Source organism: Cajanus cajan, chromosome 5 (assembly GCF_000230855.2).
Source record: "Cajanus cajan strain Asha chromosome 5, NIPB_CcT2T_4, whole genome shotgun sequence".
NCBI lineage: Eukaryota > Viridiplantae > Streptophyta > Magnoliopsida > Fabales > Fabaceae > Cajanus > Cajanus cajan.
The window spans coordinates 49250410-49266273 of NC_138521.1; the positions used below are offsets into that span (position 1 = coordinate 49250410).

General features: G+C 35.1%; 1 pseudogene across 1 annotated transcript in view; it reads left to right on the forward strand.

Moving 5' to 3' along the window:
* Nucleotides 1–460: 460 nt before the first annotated feature.
* LOC109816602 (lysine-specific demethylase JMJ25-like) overlaps nucleotides 461–15864 on the forward strand; it is a 35831-nt pseudogene continuing 20427 nt past the window's right edge. The window contains exons 1-12 of the transcript XR_014434079.1: nucleotides 461–970; nucleotides 2401–2732; nucleotides 2836–2951; nucleotides 3326–3425; nucleotides 3512–3650; nucleotides 4188–4251; nucleotides 4334–5055; nucleotides 6089–6416; nucleotides 6806–7294; nucleotides 7841–7913; nucleotides 8000–8085; nucleotides 9842–9961. The product of XR_014434079.1 is annotated as a lysine-specific demethylase JMJ25-like (transcript). The remainder of the gene's footprint in view (nucleotides 971–2400; nucleotides 2733–2835; nucleotides 2952–3325; nucleotides 3426–3511; nucleotides 3651–4187; nucleotides 4252–4333; nucleotides 5056–6088; nucleotides 6417–6805; nucleotides 7295–7840; nucleotides 7914–7999; nucleotides 8086–9841; nucleotides 9962–15864) is intronic.

Here is a 15864-nt window from a genome sequence, read left to right on the forward strand (position 1 = left end):
CCGGATTGGTTGTTGCTGTTGGGAGACTGAGCTTTATTGATATGATGGAAGAACCCCCGACGGCTAGGCTGTCCTCCCCCCTACCGGTGCATCAATCCAGCGCATTTAGACCTGTCCTAGCGGAACCCTATCTTGGTTGGAGAAAGCCAGTGCAGAGAGTATGGTATTTTGTTGGTAATTGCTACTCTTATTTATTATATATTGCGGGGAAGGGGGGCGAGGGGTTAGGGGAAGGGGAGTGCGAGGAACAGGGTGGGGTGTGGGGAAGATAGTGTAAATTTAGAAATTTTGTTTTTTTTTAAGGCTAATTTAGATATTTTATATATTTTTTTTAAAAGGAGGTGTATTTATACGAGAGTGGAGGTGTATTTATCATCGGCCAACAAAAATATTTGATTACCCAAAGAATACCATGTTAAATGGGCTTGGCCCACACGTGTAATAATAATTAAGAGAAAAAAAACAAAAGTAAAGAGAAGAAAAAAGAAGCAGCGGAACCCTACCACTAAATCGTGAAAAAAAAGGAATTAGCAAACCATGAGGAACCCTTATGTTAGGGTTATGAGAGAAACTTTCCGATTTCTCTCTGCAGATGACGCACCGACGCTGGCCGGAAGAAGATCGGTACACCATATCATCGTGGCTGGTCAAACGCGTGAAGCGAAGAGGGAAAACGATAGTGAAGGAGAAAAACTCGAAAGGGAGAAGAGGGTCACCGTTGGAAATCGCTTTTGACGGTGACCCACAATGATTCTTGTGGAGATTCGTTTAGGAAAGAATAAGAAGCGGACACCACCGTTGAAAATCTTTCCGATGGTGGGGGTTCAAGGTGGTTCTTGCATTTTGGTCACACACTCACGAAGTGTGACAGAGAGACGATAGAGTGAGTGAGAGGGAGAAGAGAAAAAAAGAAAAAGGGGAAGAACGCACCGTGGCCTCTAGAAATCAGCACGTACAACAAATTGTAGAGGTTAATATTCTTTTTCTTTTCTCTCTTTTGCGTAATAAAAATGAGGTGCACACACAATTATCACTATATACACAAAAGAAAATGTTAAAATATAGTGGGTGAAGATGATACCACAATTTTGAGGTTCCGGCTTGTGCTCCTTGTTTGAGTTTTTTCCTTCCGATTATATCCCAGCCAACATGGTTTCTCTGTTGTATTTCTGTTAATTAATTTTTTTTCATCCCATTGTTCATATTATGTTCTGGTATTTTTAGGCACATGATTTTTTTTTGAATTTGGTTAATCTGATATCTTTCTCTGCCAAAATCCCTAAATTTAGGGATATGGCTTGTGAATCTGGTTAAGAGGCAATTTTAGAGATTTTTGTAGGGCATGGTGACTTGTTTGCAGTGGTAAGGTAGCTCTGTGAGAATTGTAGCAGAGTAGTTGCGGGGGAGTAGTTGCTGGGGTTCAAGGAAGATAACGGAAGATATGATCAACATGTTTTTTTTTTTTTTTTCTATTTTGTTTTGTTGTTTGTTTTTTTGTTTTTTTTGCTTTTAATTTGTATTATATTTTGTAATATGTATGGGCTGGACTTTATCATATAATTTGATTTATACAGGAAGACAAAATTTGGAGTTAACAGACATTTGCCAACTTTACTTTATTTTCCTTTTTATTTAAATTTTTCAAAGGAAAAAAATATAAAATTAAGTCAAACAAACTCAGGAAATTTTAAGCCTAAAAATAAGTAGTCCAATATAGCTCAATTAATTTGTTAGGTTCGACAAAATTGATATAATTTTTTTTCGGATCACTTTTTTTTTCCCAAAGTTTTAGTCATTAGACTATCAAATTAATCCATTAAGATATAACATGTTAGACATATTTTATTTTTATCCTTTTATAAAAATAGTTCAATTTTTGTAATTCAGTTCAGTTTTATAGTTCAGTATAATTCAATTTTCCAACAGTTCAGTTCAGTTTTTTTTTTAAACAGTTTAATTTTTTTATAATACAGTGCAATTCAGTTTACCACCAATTCAGTTCAGTTTAATTTTTTTTCCCACCCCTACGCTTGGATATGTATGTAACATTGTATATGTTTTATTAATGTGTCACGTGAAAAATTATATATTATTGTACATGTATTTTAGAAACTATTATAAACATGTTAAGTTAATAATGTGTCACGTGAAAAATTGAAAAGTTATGTAGGATTATAAAAGCTATTCCAAACATCGAGATATGGTCCTGAGATAAGTTAATAATGTGACTTGAAATCAAAAGAAAGCACAATGTTCTTGTCTTGTCTACCTTGATAATAAGCAAATAGTAAAAAATTCCATTGAATGTGAATATTGGTTCCTGTATCGACCTTACTAAGGTAGACACAACAGCTATGGTTCACAGTTTGAAAATTTACCGTCTCTTTTCAATGGAGCCAGGGAGTAGAAACCCAAATACGGGTCATCAAGAGAAACATTCTTTGGATTTTGATGCCAAAATGGCTGACTTTGCTGAAAACGGGACACGAGGTTCTTCCTGTGTTCAAGAAGTTGTGAAGAAAAAGCGCGGCAGAAAGAGCAAAAAGGAGAAGGAGGAGATGGAGAAGAGGAGGATGTTAGCCATGGAAGATGGGGTTTCCGAGCAGAGATCCAGTAGAAGAAGAAAGAAAGACGATGACTTTGGTGGTGGGTTTGAAATGTTTGACACTCAGCAACAACAACATGGTCGTAAAGAAGAGGTGACGCCAAAAGTCATCAAGAAAAAACCTAAGGTGAGGTGATTTTATTTCATCATTCAGATATGAATGTGTGTTTGGGTTTGGCTTTAGATGGTGCATTGTATTTGATGTCATGTTTCTGGTTCCCAATGATCAGTGTGGTGAAGAGGAGCCCTTAACGTGCCATCAACGTAAGAGAAATGATAAAGGTCCTGTTGTGAGGTGCACAACCTGTCAGAAGAAAAGATTTTTCCTAGTCTGTATACGGGCCTGGTATAGTTTCGCCTTTCTTTTTCTTCTTTCCATGTCATGTTTACCTCACTGCATTGCCAGTTACAAAAGACAAATCCAGTCACCGTTTTTGTGTTGCAAGATTTTGAACTGATTATTGGAATTGGAAAATCCATGTATGAGTGTAAGCTTCAGTTGTTTACCCAAATTTGTACGAGGAATTTCTAGGCATTATGCACGTTAGATATAGTATGCTACTATTTATTGTGTCAGGGAGAAAAGTCTTAATTGACAAGAACAATTGCAAGACCAACAATGCCCTGAAATGATATGTTATTACAAGTTTTGGTTTTGAATGATGATTACTCGACCAATGTTGTCAATCCTTGATGTTTTTGCTGTGTGATCTTGTTAAGGTATCCTCATTTGAAGGAGGATGATATTGCGGAGGCATGTCCTGTGTGCCGCGGTAATTGCAATTGTAAAGCATGCTTGAGTTCTGATGAACTTATTAAGGTTAGGTCTTCCCCCCTTCTACATTGGCCTTTTCCTGGGGTTTTCTGTATAGTACATTTGAAATGTTTCTGTTTGGTTTACGGTAGAAAATGAAGGAAAATGCAAAAAATGGTGAAGACGAGAAGGTTGAATTCTCTATGTATTTGGTGCAAGTACTTCTTCCATATTTAAGGCTGTTGGATGAAGAACAGATGATTGAGAATGAGACAGAAGCTAAGATACAAGGTATTTATTTATTTATTTTTTCCATTTGGAGTCTTGATTGTGCTTATTCATGTTTGAATCAAGGTTGCTCTGCAAAGCTAGGTTTGATTGGTGTATGTTTGTTCAAATACACGTTATATTACACATAAATAAACCATTGTTTTCAAGTGATGCCATGGAGCCTCAGACCTCTTTGCATTGAATTCTGACTGCAAAAGAGCAAGAATTATCTGTTTTATAATCATAGATAAACTTCTAGATTTTGAAGTCTGAAATGCCAGACTGTCACAAGTTGCAATCCATTTCTTCTGGTCATTTCCCCCTCTTATTAATGTAGTTTATTTAGTTAATATTTCCTGGTTTTGGTTCTTTTCTTAGAATTAACTCGCTCTCTCTCTCTCTCTTGATCTTGGACTACTTACCTATTTAAACTATTTTTCTTGCATGCACTATAGCAGCATAGCTTGAGTTCATATCTCATCTCATGCCCCAGTCAGAATTCAGTACAATTCCATATCTTTTTCATTGTATAATTTGCTTTCGGTATGCACACTACAGGGCTCTCAGTCTCCCAGCTAAATATTGTTGAGGCAGATTTCTCTAAAGATGAGCGTGTGTACTGGTTGGGTTTTTTCTGATTTCTTATATTTCTTCTCCCAGTTAACCTCATATTCTTTAGTTGTTAACTTAACACTCTCTTGCAGTGACAACTGCAAAACGTCAATATTTGATTACCACAGAAGCTGCACAAAATGCTCTTTTGACCTTTGTCTCAACTGTTGCCGCGAGCTTCGTAGTGGGCAGCTGGTAGGTGGTGCAGATCCAATTGAGTGGGGGTTTGTTTGGCAAGGTCGTGGTTACTTGCATGCTGAAACAGAAAATGAAATTGTAAAACAACATACATCAAATGCTGATGCTGAGCTTGAGGTTCGTGAATGGTCAAGATCTGGATGTCATGCACAAAGTAATGGTAGCATTCCTTGTCCAAAAGTCAATGATGAATGTAACCATGGTTTTCTTGAACTAAGAAGCATATTGGGTCAAAATTTTATCTGAGTTAGTACGTAAAGCAAAAGAACTAGCACAAAATGCAGTTAAAACCCCTGACAACTTCTGTTCATGTTTGAGGTTTGATAGAAACACAGATGTTAGATGTAATAATGTGTAGAAGGCTGCTTCTCGTGAAGATTCCAGCGACAACTATTTATACTGTCCTAAGGCTGTAGATCTACAGTACAAGGATTTAAGGCATTTTCAGTGGCATTGGGAAAAGGGGGAGCCTGTCATTGTCAGCAATGTGCTTGAATGTACATCCGGTTTAAGCTGGGAACCACTTGTTATGTGGCGTGCATTACGTCATGTATCTAATACCAAGCGTGGTCAACATTTGGATGTGAAAGGTATTGATTGCTTAGATTGGTGTGAGGTTTGTTTGATTTCCAAATCTACAACTTTCTTGAACTTGGAAGTGTTTTTGCACAAATTTCATTTTTCACCTTAATTCTTATGAAGCTTATGCTTAATTATTTAATGTTGGTACTTATCGTAACTGGAACCCCATACTTGAAAATGACAATTAGAGAATAATTTAACTGTAGCAATTTTATGTTGTTGAGTTTCCTACATATTTCATGAATTCAGCAACCGCACCTATTCTTGATTGAAAGTTGTTTTAATGCATTTAGTATTGTCAATTACTGAATTCCGTAGAGTTATCTTATCAGAACCAAAAGTCCTAGAAATATTTAGTAAAGTACTGAAAAATTACAATTTTTAGGTCTACGATTCTATTATGAGAAACAGTTTGTAGATGTTCCGCTGTCTGAGGCATAAAGGGATACCAGTCTGATGTGGAATGTTGGTAAACAGGAAACTCATATTAGGGTAGTAATTAAAAGTCATTTTTCTGAGTGTAGTTCATATATTAGTGATTAACTTTAAGCCCTTGTTGCTTGCTTTATGCTGTCTCTCCCAACGTTGTCAAGAAACATGGGGTATTGTGTGATCAATTTATCCTGATGTCATCATCATAAAATTTATATACATAGTCGGATAGTCCTATGTTTTTTCTATTTATCATATCATCTTCGAAACTTATCTCAATTTTTGGCTGTCTGTTATCCGGTCCCCCATTTTGCTGTTCACTCGCCTGCACTTCTTGTTGCCCTTGCATCCTTTGCATTCTGTTTTCCTTTTGGTATGTTTATCTGCTTCTTAGACTTGCAGCATCTAGCTGATGTTGGGTAAATTGTATTATTTAGTTTTTCTTTCTACTGTTGAAAATATTATTTTCAACTCATACTCATTCTATTTTTTGGTTTTGTAATCAGACTAGAGTAAATCATATCTGCTTTTTTTTTTTTAACTGATTCAATAATTCTTTACTGCTTTTGCTTGACTTGCTTATTCTGTTGCTTCTGATTTCTTCATTTTTTATACGAGTTGTTGGTTAATCGCAGGGGGAAATTAATATCCACCAATTCTTTACTGGCTATACAGCAGGTCGCATGGATTGGCTTGGTTGGCCCCAGATATTGAAATTAAAAGATTGGCCTCCTTCTAATTTATTTGAGGAACAATTGCCTCGTCATTGTGCTGAGTTCTTATGTTCCTTGCCCTTCAAGGAGTATACTGATCCTCTCAGGTGCTCTTAACCTTGCTGTGAAGTTGCCAAATGATTGTCTAAAGCCAGACATGGGGCCTAAGACATATATTGCTTATGGATATCCTCAGGAGCTTGGGCGTGGTGATTCAGTGACTAAGCTCCACTATGATATGTCGGATGCAGTATGCTCTATTTGCTTATTTCTTTCCTGGCCTGTTATTTTCAAGGATTTCTTCTGAATTATTTGGACTTTTTAGGCTGTTATTTTTAAAAAGAGATTCACATTGGAATGTGCATAGTTCATAGGATGTATAAATTTTGTCTTTGGTAACCCATTGCATTTCTCTGCTCTGATTCTTACGAGTAGATTGTGGCTTCAATTCCATGTCAGTTTTTCTGTTCTGTGCATTGTCTTCAATTCATAAGTTGCATAGCTTTTCCTGATCATATATTTGTTAGTGTTTTGTATTTATTGCTGTATGTGGTCCTGAGTGGATGTTCATCAATGAAGGAATTGAAGTGTGTGTCTATATATATATATATATATATTCTTAAAATTTGACTGTTTTAGGTAAATGTGTTGACTCATATTGCTGAAGTGGAATTGGATTCTGATAAACTTGCTGCAATTGAGAGTTTGAAACAAAAGCACTTTGAGCAAGACAAAAGGGAGCTACATGGGGATGATCAGGATGGAGAAACTAATTTTGACATGCTTAATAATTCATCTTCTATCATAAATGTTCTGGACAAGCAAAATAGTGTTCAAGTTATGGAACATGAAGGTGGATTATGTGATGGGAAAGAAGTTGATCAGTTTCATCAACCCTCTGGTAGTAATGAGGTTGCCATTGATAATGAGGATACTCTTTCATGTGGATCAGAGCTCAGTGGGGCTGACAAAGTAAAAATAAAACAAGAAAATGACTTGTTTGGAGGGGATGCTTCAGAAGGTGCTCTCTGGGATATTTTTCGGATGCAGGATGTACCTAAGTTGCAAGAATATCTGAAGAAGCATTTCAGAGAGTTCAGGCATGTCTATTGTTGTCCTTTAAAGCAGGTAAATTAGAAAAATGATTTTCAGTTATTTATCTGAATGCTTCTTGTCAACTTTAGTCATTTATAAGCTTGGGTCCTACCAGATACTTTTACCATTGGTTAAACTTTGGAGCTTTGCACCCTTATAACACTGACGTTCTCCCATACCCTTATTTTCTTATGATAAAAATTTCATTTAATATACATGTACCAGAGGATTGAGTGAATGATCAAATAATAAATAGTTGTGAATTTGAAAATAAAAACAAATTATTTTTGTTTATGTTTATTATGGATGATGGGCTTTTCATTAAGATGTCAATAAATGTCATGCAATTTGTTCCCTTTAAACAAAGGTCAGGAATGGCATTATAGTGTAATTAACAGTCTAAAATGCTCATTAGTTTTCCAAATAAATGTTTTGTTTTAATTACTTGACTTTGGCAATTTTAAAGTTTTGTTCTGGCAGATGATACCTTTTATATTATATATAGATAAGCAGTCAGTCTGAGAGTCCCCCATTAGGTTTTATTTTTTCTTAACTGGGCCATCTCTTTTGGTAATGTAGGTTATTCACCCCATCCATGACCAGACCTTCTATCTGACTATGGAGCATAAGAGGAAGCTTAAGGAGGAGTATGGTTAGTAGCACATAATTTTTCATATTTTGATATGGGAATGGGTTCAAATTGTGTCGCAACATTGACAGTTCTGTATTTTCTTGTAGGAATTGAGCCTTGGACTTTTATTCAGAAGGTAGGAGCTGCTATTTTTATTCCAGCTGGTTGTCCTCACCAAGTCAGAAATCTGAAGGTAAATGGTTTATTGTAGTTTGTAGGTATGATGTATCCATGTTTGCCTAGAAGTGTATAAGTGCCAAGTATTATATTATTAAGGTATGGTTCTGACATACTATAATAGTTTCTTTGCTTAGACATGAAAAATAACTTTTATTAATATAATATTTCACATAGATTACATCATCTAATCATGCTTTTATTGAGAAAAACTACTATCTAAAAATGGTTTATTACATTATTATTAAAATTTAGATTTTAAAAGAAGAATATAAAACTAATGTACAAATTGTCAAAATAACATAATTAAAAAAATATTGAATACAATTTTATATGCAAAAGACAATAACACTGCACATCTATACAAATGGCAGATTCAATATTTTACCATTATTTTTGTCACTGCTAAGTTGCTATAGCAGCAAGAATCAAAGAGAAATATTATCCACAAATTGTAGTGGAGATGTAAAACTTTTTGATTTCGTCCGAATATGTGGTTGTTAGAGTTTCTATTTTCAATTCCTTGATTTCGCAAGAACAAGGAATGTGAAACTTTTAAATGTAGAGGAAATGTCAAAAATATTGATAATTTGATTTTGTTTTACAAATTTATTTAATTATATTGTTAATAATGTAATATATATATATATTTTTATTGTATTATATAGATAAATAAGTTGTCCTATTAGGTCTAATAGACTTTTTTTTTTTAAGTCTAAGCCCGTCTTTTTTAAATAAATAGCCTTTTTTTTTAAAGCTTAAACTTGACTTTTTTATTAATAACTCAGGCCAGACTAGACTTTAAGCATGCCAGGTCATAAACTCTTATTAAGATCTGTCCTATTTTCATCCCTAAAACACATCCTGCAACTGGATCATAATTAAAAGAGCAGAGGGTATTCAGGAGAACAATGATAAAAAAATCTGGCTGCTACCAGAGGTCAAATATCAAGAAAGATTGAGGAGGGGGTTGTGTTTTACCTGTGATGAGAAATTCTCACGTGAATGTGCATGTAAGAATAAGCATTACAGGGTATTAATTTTATAAGAAACAGTGGATGATCAAGGGGACATGCAAAAAGTGGAAGAGAAGATATTGGTGTTGTTAGATCTTCATAGTTCATAGTATGGCTAGCCTCAATCCCAAAAGGGCTCTTAAATTATGGGCAACTCTTGGTAACCAATAGGTGACTGTCCTTATAGACACTGGTGCAAACTACGAAGCAAAGCTTATTATTATTTTTTTGTTGGGGGGGGGGGGTGTGTTTAGTGATAGCAATCATGTAATTAAGGAAATGTATTTTAAAAGGAAGTAGTTGGGCTGCTGCTAGATGGGCCTATTTAGGGCTTAGTTCTTCTGTTATAAAATGTAAACTAATTACTTAATATAAAAGGGGAATAATGGGATACTATTAGGGGAATTTTGAGGAGGTTGAAAGTTGTGAAGAGTGGTTCAGACCTCTTGAAATATTGGAGTGTGTATCAGTCTCTTGGGGAGATATTTCCTATCAATCAATAAGGATTTACTTTTTTTCCTTGCTATTTTTGTCTCGACATGAGTTCTACCAGATTACTTTTTTATTTTTTATTATTGTAATTCTTATTTTTATTTTGAGACAATGACAACATGATGGTTTGAATCTATGATTTCTTATATACTACTAAAGCCCCTAATCACCAGCATACATTTTGGGGATTGATTTAATTTATTTAGAGTAATCCTTAAAATGTTCTCCATGTTAACATCCATGATATATGTTTTCCTTTTGTAGTCATGTATCAAGGTTGCGATGGATTTTGTGTCTCCTGAAAATGTTGGGGAGTGCTTTCGTTTGACAGAGGAATTCTGCACACTTCCAATAAATCATAGGTCTATTGAGGACAAATTGGAGGTATGCCAAACTACTATTCTTGATTTCGTTCTGGCACTTATTTGCTTCTCCATTGTTTTGAGATGTAACATTTCTTATTTTGTTGTTAGTCTTTGATGAGCAAGGAGGTTATCATATATATATATATATATATATATATATATATATATATATGTATGTAGGTACGTAGGTAGCTATAGGAGGGAATAAGTTGTCAATTTTTATTATTATTTTTTGGTGTTCTGAAGGAGGAAATACCTAATTATGACACATGTAAAAATAAATTAAACTAACTACTTTATAATTTAGAGTATTTTTAATATTTTTAAAGTTCGGGTACTCACACGTACGAATACCTAACTATTTGTGTCCATCCCATTATTAAGCGGACATTCATTTAATTATTCATTTAAAATCCATAGTTGATTTTAATTGTGTATATCTGTGGATATGAGTTTATTTACATCCCTAATTCTGCCCAGATTTGACACCCTTCACTCAAGTGCTGTAGTCGCTTTCAGCTTGTTATCACAGTACTATTTCTACATTCTTACAACTCTTCTAGAATTCTTTTAGGCCATAAAATTTCACTAATTCCTTGTGTCATTGACTTATATTCAGCCTTCGCACTACTTCTAGTCACAACATTATGCTTTTTGCTTCTCTAATAACTAGTATTATAGAACACATTTTGATCCTTAAAAAAATGTATTTATTTTCTGTTTGGTGCCATAAATTTTTTATATCAAATTGATCTTTCAATTCAATGTACTTTTGACATCAAATTGTCTTAGAGGACTATTTTGGGGAACAAAGATAGGTATTTACACTTTGTCCCTTTTCATATTTAAATTCGTGAGCCTAATAGGGTATTAAAATCCTATATATTTAACTTTGTTCCTGAACTCGATAAAAGTCGGTTACATTTACATGATGAGTGTTTGATTTGACAAATGATGTATATGGTATATGATCCTTCTGTGATTATGCCTGAACTTGATGTCAAAAAGTAGAAAGCCATTATTCGTTGCATTTTATTCACCATGAGAAAATTAGGGTAAGAAAGCCTTATATATGTCCCATAGATTTTCATGCCTAGCGATGCCAAACTTGGGATCACTTAATGTTCCATTTGCTTGCGTACCTTTGGGAATGCGGGGTGTGGTTTGTTTGGTGGTGTCGAGTTTGGTGCACGTGGGGGTGTATGAGTGGTATTTGGGATGCTTTTGTTGGCTGGCTCCATGCTTGTGCATCGAACAGTTGACATGTATCCCTTTTCATATTTTTCTCTAGTCTTAATGGCTTTTGGGAAATGCTCGGTTCCTGCGTTGCATACCTATTAAATGTTATTCATTTGATTTAGAGGGCTTATTTCACCCGCACTTATTCTTGGGATTGTGGAGATATGAAAGTAGTGCACTTGATGCATGCTACGTATGTACAATAATGTTCTTGTCCCTAAACTCGGTAAAAATCGATTGCATTTACACGATGAATATTTTAATCGACAAATGATCAAAAGGCTATATGATTCTTTATGAACATGCTTGACCCTGATGTTGAAAAATTGAGATCCTCGTTATTACATGCATTTGGTATTGATTGTGAGAAAATATAGGGTGTTAAAACCTTATATATTTGTCCATGTCCCTTACTTCAGTAAAAATCGGTTGCATTTAAATGATGAATTTTTTAGTCCACAAATGATGAAAAAGGTATATGATTTTTTTATACTTGACCTTGATGTCGACAAATAGAGACGATTATGATTTGATGTATTTGGTATTCATGGTGGGAAAATATAGGGTATTAAAATCCTATATATTTGATTTTGTCCTTGAATTCGATAAAAGTCGGCTACATTTACATGATGAGTGTTTCATTTGGCAAATGATGAATATGGTATATGATCCTTCTGTGATTATGCTTGAACCTGATGTCAAAAAGTAGAAAGCCATTATTCGTTGCATTTTTTATTCACCATGAGAAAAATATAGGGTAAGAAAGCCTTATATATGTCCCCCAGATTTTCATGCCTAGTGATGCCAAACTAGGGATCACTTGATGTTCCATTTGCTTGCATACCTTTGGGAATGTGGGGTGTGGTTCGTTTGGTTGTATTGAGTTTGGTGCACGTGAGGGTGTATGAGTGGTATTTGGGATGCTTTTGTTGGCTGGCTCCATGCTTGTGCATCGAACAGTTGACATGTATCCCTTTTCATATTTTCCTCTAGCTTTTATGGCTTTGGGTAAATGCTTGGTTCCTGTGTTGCCTACCTATTAAATGCTATTCATTAGATTTAGAAGGCTTATTTCACCCGCACCTATTCTTGGGATTGTGGGGATATGAAAGTAGTGCACTTGATGCATGCTACGTATGTACAATAATGTTCTTGTCCCTAAACTCGGTAAAAATCGATTGCATTTACACGAGGAATATTTGAATCGACAAATGATGAAAAGACTATACGATCCTTTATGAACATGCTTGACCCTGATGTTGAAAAATTGAGATCCTTTTTATTACATGCATTTGGTATTGATTGTGAGAAAATAATGGGTGTTAAAATCTTATATATTTTTCCATGTTCCTTACTTTAGTAAACATCGGTTGTATTTAAATGATGAATCTTTTAGTCGACAAATGATGAAAAAAGTATATGATCTTTTTATACTTGACCTTGATGTCGACAAATAAAGACGGTTATGATTCGATATATTTGGTATTCATGGTGGGAAAATATAGGGTATCAAAATCGTATATATTTGACTTTGTCCCTCAACTTGATAAAAGTCGACTACATTTACATGATCAGTGTTTGATTAATGATGAATATGGTATATGATCCTTATGTGATTATGCTTGAACCTGATATCAAAAAGTAGAAATTCATTATTCGTTGCATTTTTTATTCACCATGAGAAAAATATAAGGTAAGAAAGCCTTATATATGTCTCCCAGATTTTCATGCCTAGCGATGCCAAACTTGGGATCACTTGATATTCCATTTGCTTGCATACCTTTGGGAATGCGGGGTGTGGTTCGTTTGGTAGTGTCGAGTTTGGTGCACGTGAGGGTGTATGAGTGGTGTTTGAGATGCTTTTGTTGGCTGGTTCCATGCTTGTGCATCGAACAGTTGACATGTATCCCTTTTCATATTTTCCTCTAGCCTTTACGGCTTTGGGTAAATGCTCGGTTCCTGCGTTGCCTACCTATTAAATGCTATTCATTTGATTTAGAAGGCTTATTTCACCCGCACTTATTCTTGGGATTGTGGGGATATGAAAGTGGTGCACTTGATGCATGCTACGTATGTACAATAATATTCTTGTCCCTAAACTCGGTAAAAATCGATTGCATTTACACGATGAATATTTTAATCAACAAATGATGAAAAGGCTATATGATCCTTTATGAACATGTCTGACTTTGATGTTGAAAAATTGAGATCCTTGTTATTACATGCATTTGATATTGATTGTGAGAAAATATAGGGTGTTAAAACCTTATATATTTGTCCATGTCCCTTAATTTAGTAAAAATTGGTTGCATTTAAATGTGAATCTTTTAGTCGGCAAAAAATGAAAAAGGTATATGATCTTTTTATACTTGACCTTGATGTCGACAAATAGAGACGGTTATGATTCGATGTATTTGGTATTCATGGTGGGAAAATATAGGATATTAATATCCTATATATTTGACTTTGTCCCTGAACTCGATAAAAGTGGGCTACATTTACATGATGAGTGTTTCATTTGGCAAATGATGAATATGGTATATGATCCTTCTGTGATTATGCATGAACCTGATGTCAAAAAGTAGAAAGCCATTATTCGTTGCATTTTTTATTCACCATGATAAAAATATAAGGTAAGAAAGCCTTATATATGTCCCCCAGATTTTCATGCCTAGCGATGCCAAACTCGGGATCACTTGTTGTTCCATTTGCTTGCATACCTTTGGGAATGCGGGGTGTGGTTCGTTTGGTGGTGTCGAGTTTGGTGCACGTGAGGGTGTATGAGTGATATTTGGGATGCTTTTATTGGCTGGCTCCATACTTGTGCATCGAACGATTGACATGTATCCCTTTTCATATTTTCCTCTAGCCTTTATGGCTTTGGGGAAATGTTCGGTTCTTGCGTTGCCTACCTATTAAATGCTATTCATTTGATTTAGAGGGCTTATTTCACCAGCACCTATTCTTGGGATTGTTAGGGATATGAAAGTAGTGCACTTGATGCATGCTACGAATGTACAATAATGTTCTTGTCCCTAAACTCGGTAAAAATCGATTGCATTTACACGATGAATATTTTAGTCTACAATTGATGAAAAGGTTATATGATCCTTTTGTTGATATGCTTAACCCTGATGTGTTTGTGTGTATGTGTTTGTGCTTGCATGTGTTTTTATCTATGTCTGTATGTGTTGTTTATGTTTTGTTTAGATGTGTGGTTGTGTTTGTTTGTGTTTGTGGGTGTGTCTCTATGCATTTTAGTGTATGTGTATGTTTCTGTGTTTCTATGACTGTGTGTTTGTGTGTGTGTGCCTTATTATGTGCTTGTGTCTCTCTGTCTTTGTGTCTATATGTGTGCATGTTTATCTTTGTGTATGTGCGTGTTTTTTTGTCTAAGTGTGTGTGTGTGTCTAGGTGTCTTTGTGTGGCTGTGTGTGTGTGTATTTGTGTGTCTACATTTGAGTTTGTGTGTCTTTGGGTTTTTTGTGTATGTGTTTCTGTATGTGTCTATGGGTTTTTTTGTGTGTGTTTATGTGTGTCTTTCGATTTGTGTGTGTGTACGTGTCTGTGTGTGTTTGTGTTTTTGTTTTTGTTTGTCTAGCTATCTATTTATGTGTATCTATTTTTGTGCACGTGTCTTTGTGTGTCTGTGAGTGTGTGCCTGTGGGTGTGTGATACTATACTTGTCTATTTGCCTCTGTGTATGTCTTTGTGCTTGTGTGTGACTATGTGTCTTCATATGTTTGTGTGGCTGTGTATGTTTGTGTCTATCAGTATGTGTCTGTGTTCGCGTTTGTGATTGTGTTTGTGTGTGTGTATTCGTGTATGCATCTATCTATGTTTGTGTGCTCGTGTTTATGCATGTGTTTTTGTGTGTTTGTGTTTATATGTGTGTTTGTGTCTATGTGTGTTTCTATATTTTTATGTGTGTCTATATTTGTGTATTTGTGTGTTTGTATGTGGTTGTGTATGTGCGTGAGTGTTTATGTGTGTGTATGTGTCTTAATGTGTGTTAGTCTCTCTCTATGTATGTATTTGTGCATGTGTATACATATGTTTATCTTGGTGTGAGTGCACTTGTGTGTGCTTGTATGCCTTTATGTGTGTGTTTGTCTATTTGTGTGTGTTTGTGAGTCTCTGTGTGTGTTCGTGTTCCTTTGTCTTTGTCTTTCTATGTCAGTCTGTATGTTTGGATGTGTGTGCCTTTGTGTGTGTCTTTTTGTGTGCGTGTGTGTGTTTGTGTGTGTATATATTTTTGTGTTTCTGTATGTTTCAGTGTGATTGTGTTTGTGTGTGTATATATTTTTGTGTTTCTGTATGTTTCAGTGTGATTGTGTTTGTATATGTGTGTATGTATGAGTAATTTGTGTCTGTATGTGAATGTGCTTGTGTGTGTCTTTTTATGTGTTTGTGTGCTTCTGTGTGTGTGTATTTGTGTGTGCATGTGTTTATGTTTGTGTCTATATATGCGTATTTGTCTTTTTGTGTTTGTGTGTTATTATGTAAAAGTGTTTGTTTGTCCTTGTGTTTGTGTTTGTGTGCTTGTGTGTGTTTCTCTATATTTGTGTGTGTGCCTCTATGTGTGTGTCTTTCTATTTGTGTACATTTTTGGGTGTGTGTGTGCTTGTATGTTCGTCTCTGTGTGTTTATTTGGGTGTTCGTGAGTCCAGGTGTGTGTTTATG